This window comes from Parasteatoda tepidariorum, chromosome 2 (genome assembly GCF_982258835.1).
Source record: "Parasteatoda tepidariorum strain Cologne lab strain chromosome 2, Ptep-v5.0, whole genome shotgun sequence".
Lineage (NCBI taxonomy): Eukaryota > Metazoa > Arthropoda > Arachnida > Araneae > Theridiidae > Parasteatoda > Parasteatoda tepidariorum.
In genome coordinates, this window is record NC_141756.1 from 129,942,835 (window position 1) to 129,959,328 (window position 16,494).

The window sequence follows — 16,494 nt, forward strand, 5'->3', positions numbered from 1 at the left end:
TTGAACATTAGTTGTCCTTAAACCCATAAAATTGGGTGAGCTGTTCAACGACAATTATAAAATGAAATTAATTTTAAAAAAAAACTTAACTCGCCAAGATGGCGGAAGTAAAACTACTGATGAGAGAAACTGGTGAAAGTTACAGATTAAAACTGATGAGAGTGGCAAGCACTGCAAAGGAATAAAATAATAAATTAAGAAACAAAATATTTTTTTGGTTAAGTTCTTAAAAGCAGATAAGAATGCGGTTTTTAAATTATAAATGGAATTGTGAAATTTTTTAGTGTACGATTTAGACTGCTTTTTTTTTTTTGAAGTATGGTTCTACTATAGCACCTTTTTTTGTTATAGGAAAGAGTTATGATGTCGATTGAGCAGTATAACGTAGTGCAACAAAATATAGGTAAGAATATAATTCTCATGTTTTATTTATTTTGATACCTTTACGTGTTTTGACCAAAAATTTTGAATTTTTCAATATTTTTTTCTCCAAAACTACAGCACAAATGGATAACTACTGCAGCTATTAATTCTGATTTACAATGTACAAAAAAGTAATAAATGGACCACTATGAATAATTTTTGATCTAATGATTGGATCTTCACGCTCTTGGTCTCAATCTGAATGATTCGAGGGGGTCATTTCAAACATGCAATTTGTTCAAACATTAATTCATTCATTTTAAATGACGAGATCAGACACAAAAACGTACTTTCTTTGAACAAACATATCGTCTGATTTGAAAAGGAGGTAGCCGCAATCTGAGAAATAAGGTCCCAGGGTTGAAGAGTGGTCCTGATTTTGTAACCTTCAATGTTAATTTTACTTTTTGCGTATTTTATCATAACTTAAGAACGTTTTAAGCAAACACGATTATAAGCTTCGTTTTTCCAGAATTAATATTTCAACCAAAGTAAATCCTTTAGTAAATATTTGTTATTTTATTTAGTAATAGTAAAAAAAGAGTTGAATTCAAAGGTATACTATTTTTGGAACATTTTAAAGAATAAAAATAACTGAGCGAAATCGACCGAATAGTTCCTGAGAAATCAATTTTTAAATGTATGACTTTTTCGAACAATGCGACTGTTTCAAAATTCAATTTCTTAGGAATTATTTGACCGATTTTCTATTTCACCATTTAAAATTGCATTACTTAAAATGATACGAAAAATGTATATACCTTACAGTTCTAAAAGTTTTCGTCATGTCTCTCAATCGTACCTGTAATTTTCATATTTTAAAATACTCGTTGTAGTGTGAAAAATTATTTGTTAGTTAATAATTTATTATTATTTGTTATTTAGCAATAAATATATTTCATTTGTGTCCATTTCCGGAGTAAAACTACTGGTCAGAGTAGTGCACAGCAGTGTTTCACTGGCTATACTTTTTTTGGAAAAAGCACAGTTCTTCCAAGTCTTTTTTTTTTTTTTGTCTTCCTAAATTGCAGGAGTAAACGGTATTTCACATTATACAGTCATAGTTATTCCAGAGAGTGGTAGCAATTTAGTTTCAAGGAAGGCAGGTTTCACGCGATCCATAGTTCGTCTACCAGGAGTTGGCATATGGATCCGCCTTCATCACGTGGTATCCGACGTTACTATTTCGCTATTTTTGGGAGAAGGATGTGAACAATCCTAAACAAGGTTGTTATTGGGCGATCGTATGACAAAAATATTTATTTCTCAATTTTTATGTGCATTTTTCTAACATTAAATATTTCATAAATTTGAATAATGTGTCCTTTTTGAGACTTTTGCGGCAATATATTTAATTAGCTAGAGTAACGAAAGGTATAATAGCATATGATAAAGCGAAGTAAGTGACTGAAAAAGAATTCCCTGTTTGCGCATTAAGGGTTGTTTCAATTTCAAGCGCGGAGACGTTTCTGCTCTTACTTCCCGCTCTGAAATGAACTCCGAGGAGGTGGAGTCAAGTGCCAACTCCTGGTGAACGAAGTAGAGATTGTTGACCTCGAATACTCAACATCAAAAGGAACCTGCAAAGGCATTCCTATCATTCCTGATGAAAACGTGACTTTAAAGGCTGGATGCGCTCACTTTTTAAAATGACAGGAAGCTGGAGATGTTCTGATGGTAGAGAAATGTTTCTGTGAATAATAGACAAATTGGATTTTGGGCGAGTCCACAAATGGGGTAGAAACAAAAAATTCAACTGGGATGCAAAGTGTTGTTCCGCAGACGAGCTTTGAAGATGGCGACTGTAGATCTTCCATATATACAGCTCAGAAGCCCAAGAGAATAGCCGGTAAGAAGGTTGACCAATGGTCCTGTGGGCCTAACTGTAACTATGTTTATTAAGCATCAATTCACTGTAAGACATATTAACTCGATTGAATCTTGAGGTACTTATGATAGATGAAGGTTGACATGGTCGATTTCTGCTTTTCCCATATTTGTGACCTGCTGACGTGCTATGAACAAGCTTACTTCGATGTATGGTACGCATTAAAAAGTTGACTTTCTATTTGTGACTTAGTCATCGTCCTCCTCGCGCTGTTGCTTCTCAGTTTCTTTTACACACAACGTGATCCTGCACACTCTAGACTGTTAATAGCAACACAGGAGAGACCACATACACTACCATGAACTTAATACAACTCTCACCATAAATGCTCAAAATCCGGTAAACTTAACACAGTCCTAGTAGTATCCATTCATCAAATTGTATCCCTGATTAAAGTCTAGTAGCGGAGTAGTATGGCTTAACTATCCTTACGATTATCAAACATCAATTGATTAGTATATAAGACCTGCTAACTCGATCCAATCTTGAGGTACCTTTTGATAAATATAGGTTGGCATTGTCGATTTCTACTCTCCCCACAGTCTGTATTGTAGGCCTTGAGGGCAGCTGTCGAGGTTCGGTGCCATTGTTCTATCATTCCATTACTTTGAGGATGGTAAGGTGAGGATCAACTCTTTTGATGCCCACGAGATGTGCTAGAGTTTTGAAGAGTCTTCTCTCGAACTGGTGACCCTGGTTGATCGTTATCACTGAAGGTGACCTAAGCCGGGCAGTCCCGCAGTGGACTGATCGTAAAGTAGAACTCAAGCATCACTCGCTGCGATCTGTAAGTAGGGTGGGTGACCTGCCTGCGTAGGGACCGAGGCTGTGCTGTATCGGTCCTCGTTAAACTGTTCGACCGTTAAGTGCTCTAGTTCGAGAGCTGGTCGTCGGGTTGCCAAAGCAGGAGAGCCATCAAATTTGTGATGGCATGTCTTCGGATCACCCTCAGAGAAGTTTTCGAGACCGTCGCCAATAGCTCATTGTGTAGCTCTAGTGTGAGAGGTAAATGAAGTACCAAAGCGAGCAATACAGGTTTTTAAGAAAGCCTCAGCTACCGTCTCTTCTGTAATCGGAACCACCCATCTAGTAAGTCTGTCGATCATCATTAAGCAGTATGAAAAGCCTTTAGATGGTGGCAATGGGCCAACGATATCAAAGATGAAAGAGATCAAAGCGGTTGGACTTTATTGGAAAAGAAAAGATAGGGGATATAGTATGCCTTATGATTTTTGACATGGCATGCAGTATCTAGACCGCATATTGCAATCTCTATTTAAGTTTGGCTAAATAAATCCATTACCAATCAATTTATTAATTGCTTTCGTACCGGGGTTTGATAAGTAATGAATAGTATCAAATATTTGTGTACGCCATTGTTTTAGAATAAAAGGTCTAAAATTTTTAGTAGAAATGTCGCAGTATATAAAAAAGTGTTTGTATCAGCCATATTTACATTTTTAAAATCTAAATCTTGGGAAATATTGATTGAACGATTTAATTCTTTATTATTTTCCTGAGCTTCTGCAATTTTGCTATAATCTACAGGATTCGGTATTGTTTATAGAAGATATTTTCGCATCTCCTGTTATATTATCAGAACCATTTGGGTATCCTATATCTGTTGTAAACCGAGATAAAAAAAAATCTAACTGACGAGCTTGCCGGGGGTGAACATTTATCTAACTTTTGCTTAAATGCATAGGTGAGTGGTTTGTTTTCTGTGAACAAAACAAAATTTCGAGCATTTAACTGAATTGTTTGATTACAACTCCCTGTCGTAAGCGCTATAGCTTTTTTCAGTTTCGTATAAATTATTGCGAAAAAAATGCTAACAGTTGAAGAAATTAGTTTCCTGTTGCAAAATCCGAGGCAACCACGCGTAATTCTAAATTTGCTTCGAGGTTAGAATGTGTAAGCAGCATAGAGTTTGCTAAAAGGGTTTTTCAATTTTGAAATTAGACTGTTCTGACCAGTCAATCATATGATTATCATTACGCTCTTTGATCCCTCCAAAAAATCATTTAAATAAATTTGGGTTATGAGCTGCACGAAGTAGAAAACAAAAAATTTAGTAATCTGAAATATCTTCATAATTCCTTAGATATTTTTGACTCTGGGCAATTTAAGATAGTGTCTACTTTATCAGGTTGTGGTTTATTGCTATCCTTAGTTATTAATTATCCAAAAAATGAAATTTCTGACACTCCAAGCAGACAATTTGATACGTTCACTATTAAACAACATTCGTTTAATTTTGAAAAACGGCTGGGACACACATTTTGTGCTGCCAAGGTGTTTTTTAAAAAGTGCTTAAGCTTGCTTATTTTCGATTTTCATTTTTTAAAAGTTTTAAAGGTGTTATTTCTCATTGGGTGTTTTTAAAAAGTGCTTAATTTTCCCTTTTCGAAAATGAGATTTTTTTTCTTTAACGTGTCGATTTTCGCCACGTATTTTTCACTTTGTTCTATCCAACGTTTTCACAATTCATTCAACCACAATCTATTTCGGCCTACCGTCAGTCCATAGCGTATGAAAGCGCCAATCATTAGCGCCTGCTAATGAGGTGACCCGGGTTCGATCCCAGCAACAACTGGTTGATTCGAATTCCGTACTCGGCTTGCATCGACCGTAGTGCTGACGTAAAATATCCTCAGTGGTAGACGAATTATAGATTCCCCTCGCCATCATTCTAAGTAGGGCAGGTTTTCGTGGTTTTCTTCTCCATGTAACGCAAATGCGGGTTAGTTCCATCAAAAAGTCCTCCACGAAGGCAAAATTTCTCCCATTATTTGATCCAGTAGTTCCCTTGTCTTCTGCATTGGGTTCAAAATGACAATGCTACGGAGTTGAACATGAGTAGTCGTCAACCAAAAAAATTGGGTCGGAAGTTCAACGACGGTTATGAAATAAAAAATATGTGTCACTTGAAATTAATTTTATTTGAAAAGTATCAGTTTCGTTAGTTATGCCAAACAAAGAAAAGTGACATCATTTTAGGTCAATCAACAGCCCGAGTGCTCTGAAAATAATTGGAACAGATGACACATAGCAATTAAAATTTTGTATCTTCTTAATGCTGAATTAATGTTCAATGACTTAGTTCCGCAGGTCAACATTTTTGAATTATTAGCTTTAAATAATTGTAATGGATCAAGTTACAAATTTCTAATCATTTTCGAGACGGGCGAGCAGCTCACGTCCAGACCTGAATCCACTTAAAAATTTTAATTCGTCTTTTTATCAAAAACAAATAAGCGACACGAACATCATTCGGCATTTAGATCACTTGTCGCCGTCCCAGCGACACCCGTTTTTTGCTCTCCTGGCTATTGTTGTAAGAACACGATGAACAATATTTCCTTACTTTTTGACAAAATTTCGAATCATAAAAAATGAATTTAGACGTTTTTTTTTCTTCCTCTTTTCCCTAGAGCTGGATCTATCTCTAAGAAAATTATTATATCTTGTTCGAGATCGATTGCGCGATCTCTCTCTAAAAAATCTTTCAAATTGCTGGCTAAGTGATGTCATTTGCTGACGAAGTGTAATTACATCGATACCAGGTGTTACCTGGTATCGTTATCATCGATACGAAGTGTTGATATACCAGGTTCGATGTTGAAAAATCTTTTCGTGGATTTGCAGAGAGTGCGGGATTTGAACTCGTGGATTTACTTATTACACAAACGTTTAGTAAGGGATCCGTTCTAAATTTGGCTATTTTATCAGCTAGTTGAGCTACATTTTCAAGTGGCGCTAAGCTAGCGGAAAGATTTGTTGGCAAACGTTGTAGCCGTAAGGTTTTCAAAAAATGTTCATTTAAAGATCTACAGTGCACACAAAAAAGACCACCCTGAATAACTTTTGATCATCGGATTTTCACGTTCTAGGACTCAATCTTCATGGTTCGATGAGGTGACCTCAAAAATGGTATTTAGTAAGTGCAGACGATATTTTTAGTTACGAAATCAGATACAAAAACGTACCTTTAATGAATAAACATACCTTGTTAACGGCGGATTCAGATTTCTGACCCCCTAAATATCGACGCTATTTTTGTCATATGGTCCCAATAATTTGGTTACGGGAGCGCTCCAAAGTTTGAACCCCTTAATGGTCCTTTTACTTTTAGCGTATTTTGCTATATCTCGAAAACTTTTTAAGCTAACTGAAATATTCTTTGAATACAATTATGAAATTCGTTTCCGTAGATATAGTGAAATCCGCAACAAGTAAAATTAACATTAGTTGGTCCATTCCTTGGAGTGCTCTGCTGACCAAACTATGGACCTCCTATATTTCGGGGATCAGAAATCCGAATCAGTCGGAAAAAAGGTTTGTTTGTTCAAGGAAAGTACGTATTTATGTCCGATTTCGTAACTTAAAATATCGTCTGCACTTCTTAATTAGCATGTTAGAGGTCACCCCTCGAACGATGAAGATTAAGTCCTAGAATGTGAAGATCAATTATTACATAATTATTAAAATCAATTATTACATTATTATCAAAAATTATTCAGGGTTGTCTGTTTTTTATTTGTCGTCCCCTAACTGCAATGCGGAAAGAAGTTTGCGAATTCGTTTATTTTCAGAGTCTGTAAATTGCGCAATACTACTTCCTTTAAGGAGGGTCAGGACCCTTTAACGCCTTAAACGATACAATGAAATACCATATTTTCGACACACTGTAACTATCTTTGAATTTATCCTAATGCTATGAAATTTTTTTTATCATTTTCTAGCACTATTATCAATATAATTAAATAGCTAAATTCAAAAAAATCATTCATAAAAAAAATTACATACTTTTTTTAATATAGTGAAATTTTTTTATTTTCGAAAAAGTGAGTTTCATTTTGCGCAAAGCGTACAAGTCAAATATCATCAAAATAATGTCACACTAATTTTAAATTAAAGTTATAATTACCCTAAACCTGTGTTACCTAATATTATTTTGATATACATACATTTTAATTTTCTAAAAATTAAAAAAGTTTAAATTTTTCAAATTTCTATATTTTTGGCACATTACACAATTATTTAAAAAATTTTTAAGAGAGTAATGGTTTTTATAGTAGGTACCAGTTATAGCAAACCATATCATAAAACTTTTCCTAAAGTTTCGTACAATTCTATCTATTAGTTCTTTGTACGCAGTGCGCACAAGTTCAACATATCACATTTTGAGAAAAATGACTTTAAAGTTAAAAATTTGTTTTTTTCAAATACCACTCAATATATTTTTCTAAAAATGCCTAAATAAATAAAATAAATCATTTTACAATACCTACATACAACTTAAACAGTAATACATTAACTAAATTTGACTTATAAACAAAATAAAGTAAAATTTCACAACGACTTGTCACATAACGAGCATCGAGTCAAAGAGTAATCAACTTTTCAAACTTTAGAAATGATTGATACAAAAACCAAACCAACCTAAATGATAGATTTTTGAGATTTATAAAAATCTAAAAGATGATGTTTTAAAATAAATACAACAAAAAAGATTTTCATGTTAGTAACTTTTAAAAAATTGTTGATAAAAATGACCACAAATTTAAAATTTTGATTATTATAACAAGATCCATTTTTATATTTATCTAGAAATCCCAAGTAACCTCAAAGACATAGATATAAAGGAATAAATTTCTTACATTTTATTATTTTATAATAAAATCAATATAAAAAAAAACATTTAAAAATTAAAAGCCACCAGAAATATACATAACCCCCCCCCCTTCACTTTTTTTCATTCTCTCATTTTCACAAATCTTTTTTTGTCGTTTGACTCTACGAGCTACAATAGACTGTTCACTAGCTCGCTTTTCAGCTTTTGTATGCGGAGTTTATCTTGAGCATGAAGGTTTTGCTTTGCTTTTTTGTTGATTTGTAGCTCCAACAGTTTCATAATAGACATCAAAGACTTTTTTCCATCGTTAAAAACACAAACACCCATATATGCAGCTATTTCGGCAACAGTTTTGCCAGCACTAGCAAATTTAGGGCAAAACTTCCATATGAGTGAGTTTAACGACTCATTTGGGTTTTGGGTCTTACCCCCCAAACATCTTTTCAAAAGAGACGGATCCTTAAATATTGGCTTTATTGCCTCCATAACAACTTTAGCAACCAGCATTGGGTGCTTATACTCATGCACTTTGTTGTTATGCACAGCTTTATTATAGCTGCACCAACTATTTTCGCCTTTCGGACAAAATCAGTGCATCGGCTCTTTATCCGTGCTGCAAGTATGAGCCCATATGGCCCAAATCGCTGTTCGCATGTTGATTGAGTTATTGCTGTTTTGGCGAATTGCATTGCCATAATAACTTGTAATTCTATTTATTGTTACATCTGTCAATCTTCCCCGACCACCTATCGTCTTACCATCTGAAAGCCTTTTTTTGCCATATGAAGTTTTGAGTTTTCGCGAACGAGTGCCCATTCTCTTCTGTATGTGTCCCACACACTCCACTTTGGTTATCGAATACTCCACTTTGCCTCACAAATAGCCTGGAAAGTTTTACAATCACCATCGCCAATGTATGTTTCATACTTGACGTCATATTTTTCTTCAGATCTTTGGAAAATCCTCTTCATGCCGTCAACCTCCATTTTTCCAGAAGAGCCGGCATGATTTTTCTGGCACACTGTTTTATGAGAAGATAGCCACTTACGATATCTCAAGCCAAACTTTGGACCCTTGTACGAAGCACAACCTTAGCAGAATGTCGACATTACTTCTATGTCAACAGCTTTTTCTGTCTCACCGCCTACCAGGGTACATACGCCTATTAAAGACGTATGACCTCTGGTTTTCCAGGTGCCGTCTCCACTGACGGTAAGACTGTTTGGATTTTCTGATAGAAATTTTTCCTCGTTAACTGCCTGTTCCATGGATGACAAAGCAACTTCTTTTGATACTTCAAATATTTTTGAATTAATTTTATCATAAGATTTCTGAGTTATGGGCTTGGGCAAACACATCACAGAACAAAATGTCTGCAGACTTGAAAGTCCACCACCAATGCACCGCATTGCAAAAACAGATCTTCTGTTTATTTCTGGAATGTTGTTTTTCACTCCTATCAGTTTGCAGCTTTTAAAAACATCCCTTTTCTGACCTGCTTGACATGTTATTTCAAAAGATGACAACAATCCACACTGGGATTTCTCAGTCATTTTCAAGAAAGCATGACAAATTCCACAAGCAGCCACATTATTGAAAAAACTTATCAAGGAAGCAACATCAATAAGGCGATAACCATCAAAAATCTCTTTAGTTTCAGTTTCGATATCCTTGAAACTGGAACATGACATCGAAAACTTTTTCTTAGAAGCACTTTTAAAATCCTCTTTTTCAATAAAAACATTGCAACTGCCCACTTTTACACTTTGCCGAAATTGATTTCCACGAAATCTTCTTTTTTTTGGTCTCTGACCAGATCTACGAGGATTATTCATGATTATTTATAATAAATAAATCAAACCGAAACTAGATTTTTGAATAAATGTAAGCTAATAGACGAATGTACAAATATTGATCTAAGATTAAAAAACGCATGCAATTCGCATATAAACAAATAAAATCTGCAAAGGGTTGGAGCAGAGTTGAGTTGTAGACACTTTAAATCTCAGATTATTATTAAAAACTATAAGATAAGCCCGAAATGAAGCAATTTGCGACCACGCCCACTGAAACAATTGTTGGTGAGTGACTTGTCTTCTAACCCTTATAACTTTTGAACCAATTGAATGATTTTGAAATGTAAGATATGAAAATGCGCAGAATAACGCAAGGAATAAAAAAAAAATGATTCTTGAAAAATCGATTTTTTTGAAAGTTTTAAGGGTCCTGACTATTATATTTATTAGCTGCTGGAAGATGAAACAAAATATCTGAAACTGTCGATTAAGTTTCTGGGTCAATATCTGCTATAATATTGCTATAGTTCGTTTGGTCGTTAGTAATTCCTGATAAATTAAAATTACTTAACAAACCAAAATTTGATATTATTCTTCCATGTTTAGTGGTAGTTTAAAAAGTATACGTGCATATAGAGATTCAGTAAGATTCTGCTCAATTTTTAATTTTAAGCAAATTAAACTGAATTCATGTACTAACGTAATTTTAACATGTATTCTCAGTTTAGAATTAAATTTATATTAAAATTTATACTAATAACGAAAAACCTAATTTATAAGGGGAACAAATTGCATAATTAAACCAAACGAATGACCATAATAACCAATTTGAAACGTCACTCGCGTAGTAAACAATGCAAAAATTCAAGTAATATAATCTAATAATTTTTCCAAGAAGGTTTCTTTCAGCGTGCTGCGATGAACGCGGTCACCACTGGAGAGAATATAAAAGGATAAATTTTCTCAGAACAATTTATTCAAAATATTAGTATAACTTTATCAAAGGAATAAACATTTTTAACAAACATTTTGCAGCCGTTATGCGACGAAGGTAAGCGGCAGACTTCCCTTAGACTGAGGATGTTTATCACAGGGTTATCTTTTCTTCAAAATCTTTATTAATGTGCCGCTATGACTCTGGGGATAGAACGTTCGCACTCCAGTAAGGTGAACCGAGTTCGAATCCAAGTCACGGCTGGGCAATACGAATTCCGTATCCGGCTTGCACAGGGCTGATGGATCATGGGTTAGAGTCCCCTTGCCGTCAGGCTAACAGTAGAACGTGGTCTTCCTCTCCATGTAACGTAAATGTTGATTAGTTCCGTTGAAAAGTACAAATTTCTCCAGGAGCTCCCTTATCTTCTGGATTAGGTTCGAAATTACAGGGCTACGGAGTTGAACATTAGTAGTCGTAAACCCAAAATTGGGTCGGTTGTTCAACGATGGTTATAAAATAAAATAAAACTTTTTCTCGCCAAGCTTGCGGGAGTGAAAAATATTAGTGAGAAACTGGTTAAAACTGGTGAGAGTGGCGAGTACATCAAAGGAATATGTAAATAAATTAAGAAACAATATTCTCTTCTGAGCTTAAAAGTAGCTAATGTAACTTTTGAATTATACATTTTCATTATTCATATCATATGTAATTTTCATAAAGTACTCAATGTAGTGTATAAAATAATTTGATGTTTAATTAGCACTAAATATATTTCTTCGGCAATAAATATATTTCTTCAGCAATAAATATCTATCTATATTATATAAAACGCTAATACGTACGTATGTATCAATAAAACCGATGATATTTCTTTTCTCGCGCTGGCAACAGTTTTCATTTTTAATTGATTGGATTCGGCGCGCAAGAGCACGTAGTGAGCATCATATGGCTAATCCATGCTATATAAAACGCTAATACGTTTTAATTGATAGGCTTCGGCGCGCAAGAGCACGTAGTGAGCATATCATATGTCTAATCGGGTGAATTCTCACCGAATTATCTTCATCGAAGCCGATGCTTTACATCCGGCGTTCAGTACTATTTCATATTGTTTTACAACACATGGTTTTAGCCCTCTGGTGGGAAAAGCTTTAAAACAAAGCTTACAAAAGTTACTTTTCTCAACAACTGAAATTTAGAATAGTGTGATTAAGAAAAAAACGTGAACTGTTTGCAATATCAAATTAACTAGGAGGTTCCGCCCCCTGCTCGCTGGCGCTCGCCAACCCCCGGAACTGCTTTCGCAGTTCATTTCGGATTGCTTCGCAGTCCAATGCTCGCTTTGCTCGCTCATTGGATACGTTCTTAACGTCTAGTTTTTGTATACTTTTTTGAATACTGAAGTTCCGAAAACTTTTCACTGTAGAAAATTCTAAACCTGTACATTTCAATATTAATTTGAAATTGCAGACAGTTCACATATTTTTCTTAATCACACTGTTCTAAATTTCAGTTGTTGAGAAAAGTAACAGTTGTAAGTTTTGTTTTAAAGTCTTTCCCAACAGAGGGCTAAAACCATGTGAAAAAACAATATGAAATAGTAGTCTGCCACTGAACTCCGGATGTAAAGCATCGGCTTTGATGAAGATAATTTTGTATTTTTAATTCTCTGAAGGGCGCCACCCTAATAATATGGAATTTGTAAAATAAATGTATATATTTTTGATTGTTGATGAAGCCCATCATTTTGTGTTTTCATCTGTATTCAGAAGCAGAACAACTATAAGTTTTTTTATTCTATCACAAAAATATAAAATGTATAAAAAACAAAGAAAAGAGTAAGAAAAGGAGTATAGTCATAGAAAAAGTTAAAATTATAATATAGTATTTGTCAGTTAAAATAGAACTTTTGGTTTAAGTCATTGCTAACAATTCAAATTTCTCCGAGGCAATTCTAAAGTATAAATTAAGGCAGTATTGTTAAGTTGAAACACACTATTTTTAGTTTTTATGTTAACAATGCAATTCAATTTTTCGCAAAAACGATTGTTTCCATTGTTAAATTCAATGCCAACAATTTTTTCTGAGGCAACTCTTAACCTCTAAATATCATTTTTTTATGTATACATTTCTAAATGTCAGTATTCAACCACAAAACAACTTGAAGTCCTCTAATTTAGCATGAAGTTGTAAAATATAATGAAAGAGGGTCATAGCAATAATGAAAGTAGAAGTAAAGTTAGAACTGTAAAATTAAAACAATATTTTTAATCAATGAGCCAAGTTCTTCAAGAAGCAGTTGTAGAAGTAGGTTGTTTATTTAAAACTTTTTATAGAATTTCTTTAAAAACACAAATGTTAATTTGGGCATTTGGCGATACAACACTTATAGAATTGAAGGATTTGTTACGTCAAGCGCTCAGGTATCATAATTTTGATCTAGTTGCGCTTCTATGTCATTTTGATTTATTAAGTTAACTTTCAAAAAATTCTATGGCTGGCAACAGCATTTTTATTTTTTAAGTTGTTGATTTTTATTTCTTTTAGAATTCGTTATTTTTTTAGCGAAATGTTTTTTTACCTAACAGAATTCTTTGCCGACTGATATATGAAGAAAATAAAGTAAATATTTAAGTGTTGTGAAAAGAATCTTATTTAGTTGTACAAAGTACTTCAGTCAAAATTTGGGAGCCACGTAAGAGAATTATATATATTAGATCAGAAACACATCATTAAAAGGCAGAATGCTTTGGTGTTTTCAAAACGTAAACAAAACAAAGCAAACGTTGCCACCGGCGGAAAAGAAATACAGCCAAAATTTGGGAGCCACGTAAGAGAATTATATATAATAGATATTGAAATGCACAGGTTTAGAATTTTCTACAGTTAAAGTTTTCGGAACTTCAGTGTTCAAAAAAGTATACTAAAGCTAGACGTTAAGAACGTATGCAGTGCGCGAGCAAAGCGAGCATCGGATTGCGAAGCAATCCGAAATGAACTGCGAAAGCAGTTCCGGGGGTTGGCGAGCGCAAGCGAGCAGGGGGCGAAGCCTCCTAGTATTTCATTATTTTATGCGCATTTAATTTTATCTATATTTATTTAAATAAAAGTAATTTTAAAATTTATTAAATGTGTAGTTATCCACTTGTAAATAAGGAATAAAGACTTGTTCTACCAAGAAGAGTTTGTATTTAAAAATGTTTTCTCTTCTAAATTAATTTACTTTTCATTCGACAAGTTGGTTCTCTGTCTTTGCCATTCATTATTGCTTTGAGTTTGATTTTTAAAAAAATAACTGATTACACTTATTTATTCAATAATTAGTTTGCAGTGAATAAATAATAAACTTTTTTATTATTAGTAATATTAAGAATTTTAGTTGCAGTACTAAATAATATTAAAAATTATTTTTACATTTAGTCAGACCTGTGTGTGTGATCTAACAATTTAAAAAAATGAAAAATTATAATTGGAATAAAAATAAGTCCTATGCCATGCTGAAATGCCTCAATGTTTCGCTTCGGACTGCTAAGACCCTAAGTACGTCCCTGATTGTCGTAATATGTTGAAAATATTGGAGCTTTAAATACCATGTAAAATGGTCTAAAAATTATTTAAACGATATAGATTTACGTAACGCGATGTTAGAAGAGGCAACTGGTACTAACATGACATCAAAATGTCGAAATTAAAACTTAACCATGGCTGAAAAAAACTAGCTGACAAAATAAATTTCAAACAGTAATGGATTTCACGTACACTGATAATAAAAAACGTACATGGTACACTGATAAAAAAAAAAGCGATTACCTAAATATGATATTTTGAGTGTGAAAACCCGGATGGAAGGATATTATCTATAAAAAGGTTATAAAAGCAACAGAAAAACGATGTGGTTTTTCAATTAAATTGTCATTCATTGAGCTTGTAAAGTTATAAATTAAATTCATAGTATGCGCGTTATAATATCTTGGTCAAAGTATTGGAATTTGAAAAACATGAGGAAGTTTGTCTGCAGACGGAACCCAATTTTTTCCAACCCCCATAGAGAGTAGTAGCATATCTTGAATTTTTAATTGTACTTTTTAGACTGCTGTTATTTTTTAACTATGGTTTTAATGAAGCAGCAATTTTTCTTATAGGAAAGAGCTATGATGTTAAATGACCTGTATAACGTAGTACAACAAAATACAGGTAAGATTATAATTCTCATGTCTTATCAATTTTGAAATCTTTACGTCTTTTGTCCAAAAATTTAAATTTTCTAATATCTGTTGCTGTTTCATTTGCTGAATTTTTCTTTTTCAAAACCAACACGGACGAAAAACTACTATAAACATGAATTTTGGAGGGAGCCGTAATCTGAGAAATAAGGTTCCAGTAGTTTGGACAGAATTTGGACCCCCTTAATTTTACTTTTTGCGTATTTCATCGTATCCTGAACGTATCTATCAAATTAAAAGATTTTTCACACGAAGCTTCACATGAGAGAATCCATTCCAGAAATAATTTCAAGCAAAATAAAACTTTTACCAAATATTTTTATCTTCATTTTAAATAATGCAATTTTAAATGGTGAAATATAAAATTTGAGCGAAATCGACCCAATAGTTTCTGAGAAATCAATTTTTAAATATAAGACTTTTTTTCAAGCAGTACGACTTAAGCATTTTTAAAAATACGACTTTTTTAAAACTCAATTTCTAAGGAACTATTCGACCGATTTCCCCACATTTTCAATTTCACCATTTGAAATTGCATTATTTAAAATGATGCAAAAATTCTATACCTTACAATTCAAAATTTCTTCAACCATTTTTAAATAAAATAATTATTCAAAATTTTTGCATTGAATTATCTATGGATAAACAAATTTTATTATTTTGTGCAGAATCTTTTTTATTTTCGTTGGAAGTTCTTGAGATATAGTGGAATGCGCAAAGAGGTAATATTGAGAACGAGCAACCTGCATACGTAGGGTAATCGAGTAATGTTGATTATTTTAACTAGTCTATAACTGAAAACTTTCAAAAATCAACTGATCATGTTCAAAATTAATCAGGATTTATTAAAATCATAACTCAAAATTAGCTTAAATCGAAAATAACTTCACGTGACTCAAAAAGAGGCAAGATTAGGCCGTCAGAATCCACTTAATTCGTAAGCGGATTATGCCAAACCGAAACTTGTCTTACGGTAAAGTGATGCTGTTTACAGAGGTGTCTTATTCTATGCCTGTTTTTGACAAAACTGTGTTACATTTGTGATATATTGCAAACACAGAAGAATATTTGGTTTGAGAATTAATATTTTTTTATTCAAAAATTACAATTTTGTTTTGTCATTTTGCGCTATAAGTAAACTGGTTAATACGTATACATACATAAGAACTTTTTGGAAATTCTTTCACGTCAAAGTTTGATCCTAAATGGTAAGTAGGAAATGGAAATATTTAAGATTTAGAATTTTAAGTAGGGCCAGGATAGACTGGTTGTTAGGACGTTGGGCAAGTGTTCAAGTGGTCGTGAGTTCGAGCACCGCAAGCAGAAGTAATGGTGACTAATGCACGTTAAATCTGTCGGGTCACAAAGTCTTCTATGTTCCCAAAACAAATCATACCTCTGGAAGTGCTGAATTGGAGATTGATCGTTCTCTGGTTCAGGTCAAAATTACGACCTATGGATGAATAAATGCGTCCACCCTGTAATTGGGGTGTGATGTATGTGTGTGATTGAATTTGTATGTTTGGCCATAAATGGCGTCACTGAAGCACAAGAAACACACCTCTGCCTAAAATTCGCTTAGTTTCACC

At 33.5% G+C, this 16,494-nt stretch overlaps 1 protein-coding gene across 1 annotated transcript in view; it reads left to right on the forward strand.

Annotated features, from left to right (window-relative positions):
- The window catches only part of LOC147816220 (histone deacetylase 9-like), a 222,705-nt gene that overhangs the window by 97,659 nt on the left and 108,552 nt on the right, over positions 1 to 16,494 (forward strand). The window contains exons 17-18 of the mRNA XM_087158396.1: positions 352 to 403; positions 14,825 to 14,876. The gene's annotated coding sequence lies outside the window, so the exon portion shown is untranslated. The remainder of the gene's footprint in view (positions 1 to 351; positions 404 to 14,824; positions 14,877 to 16,494) is intronic.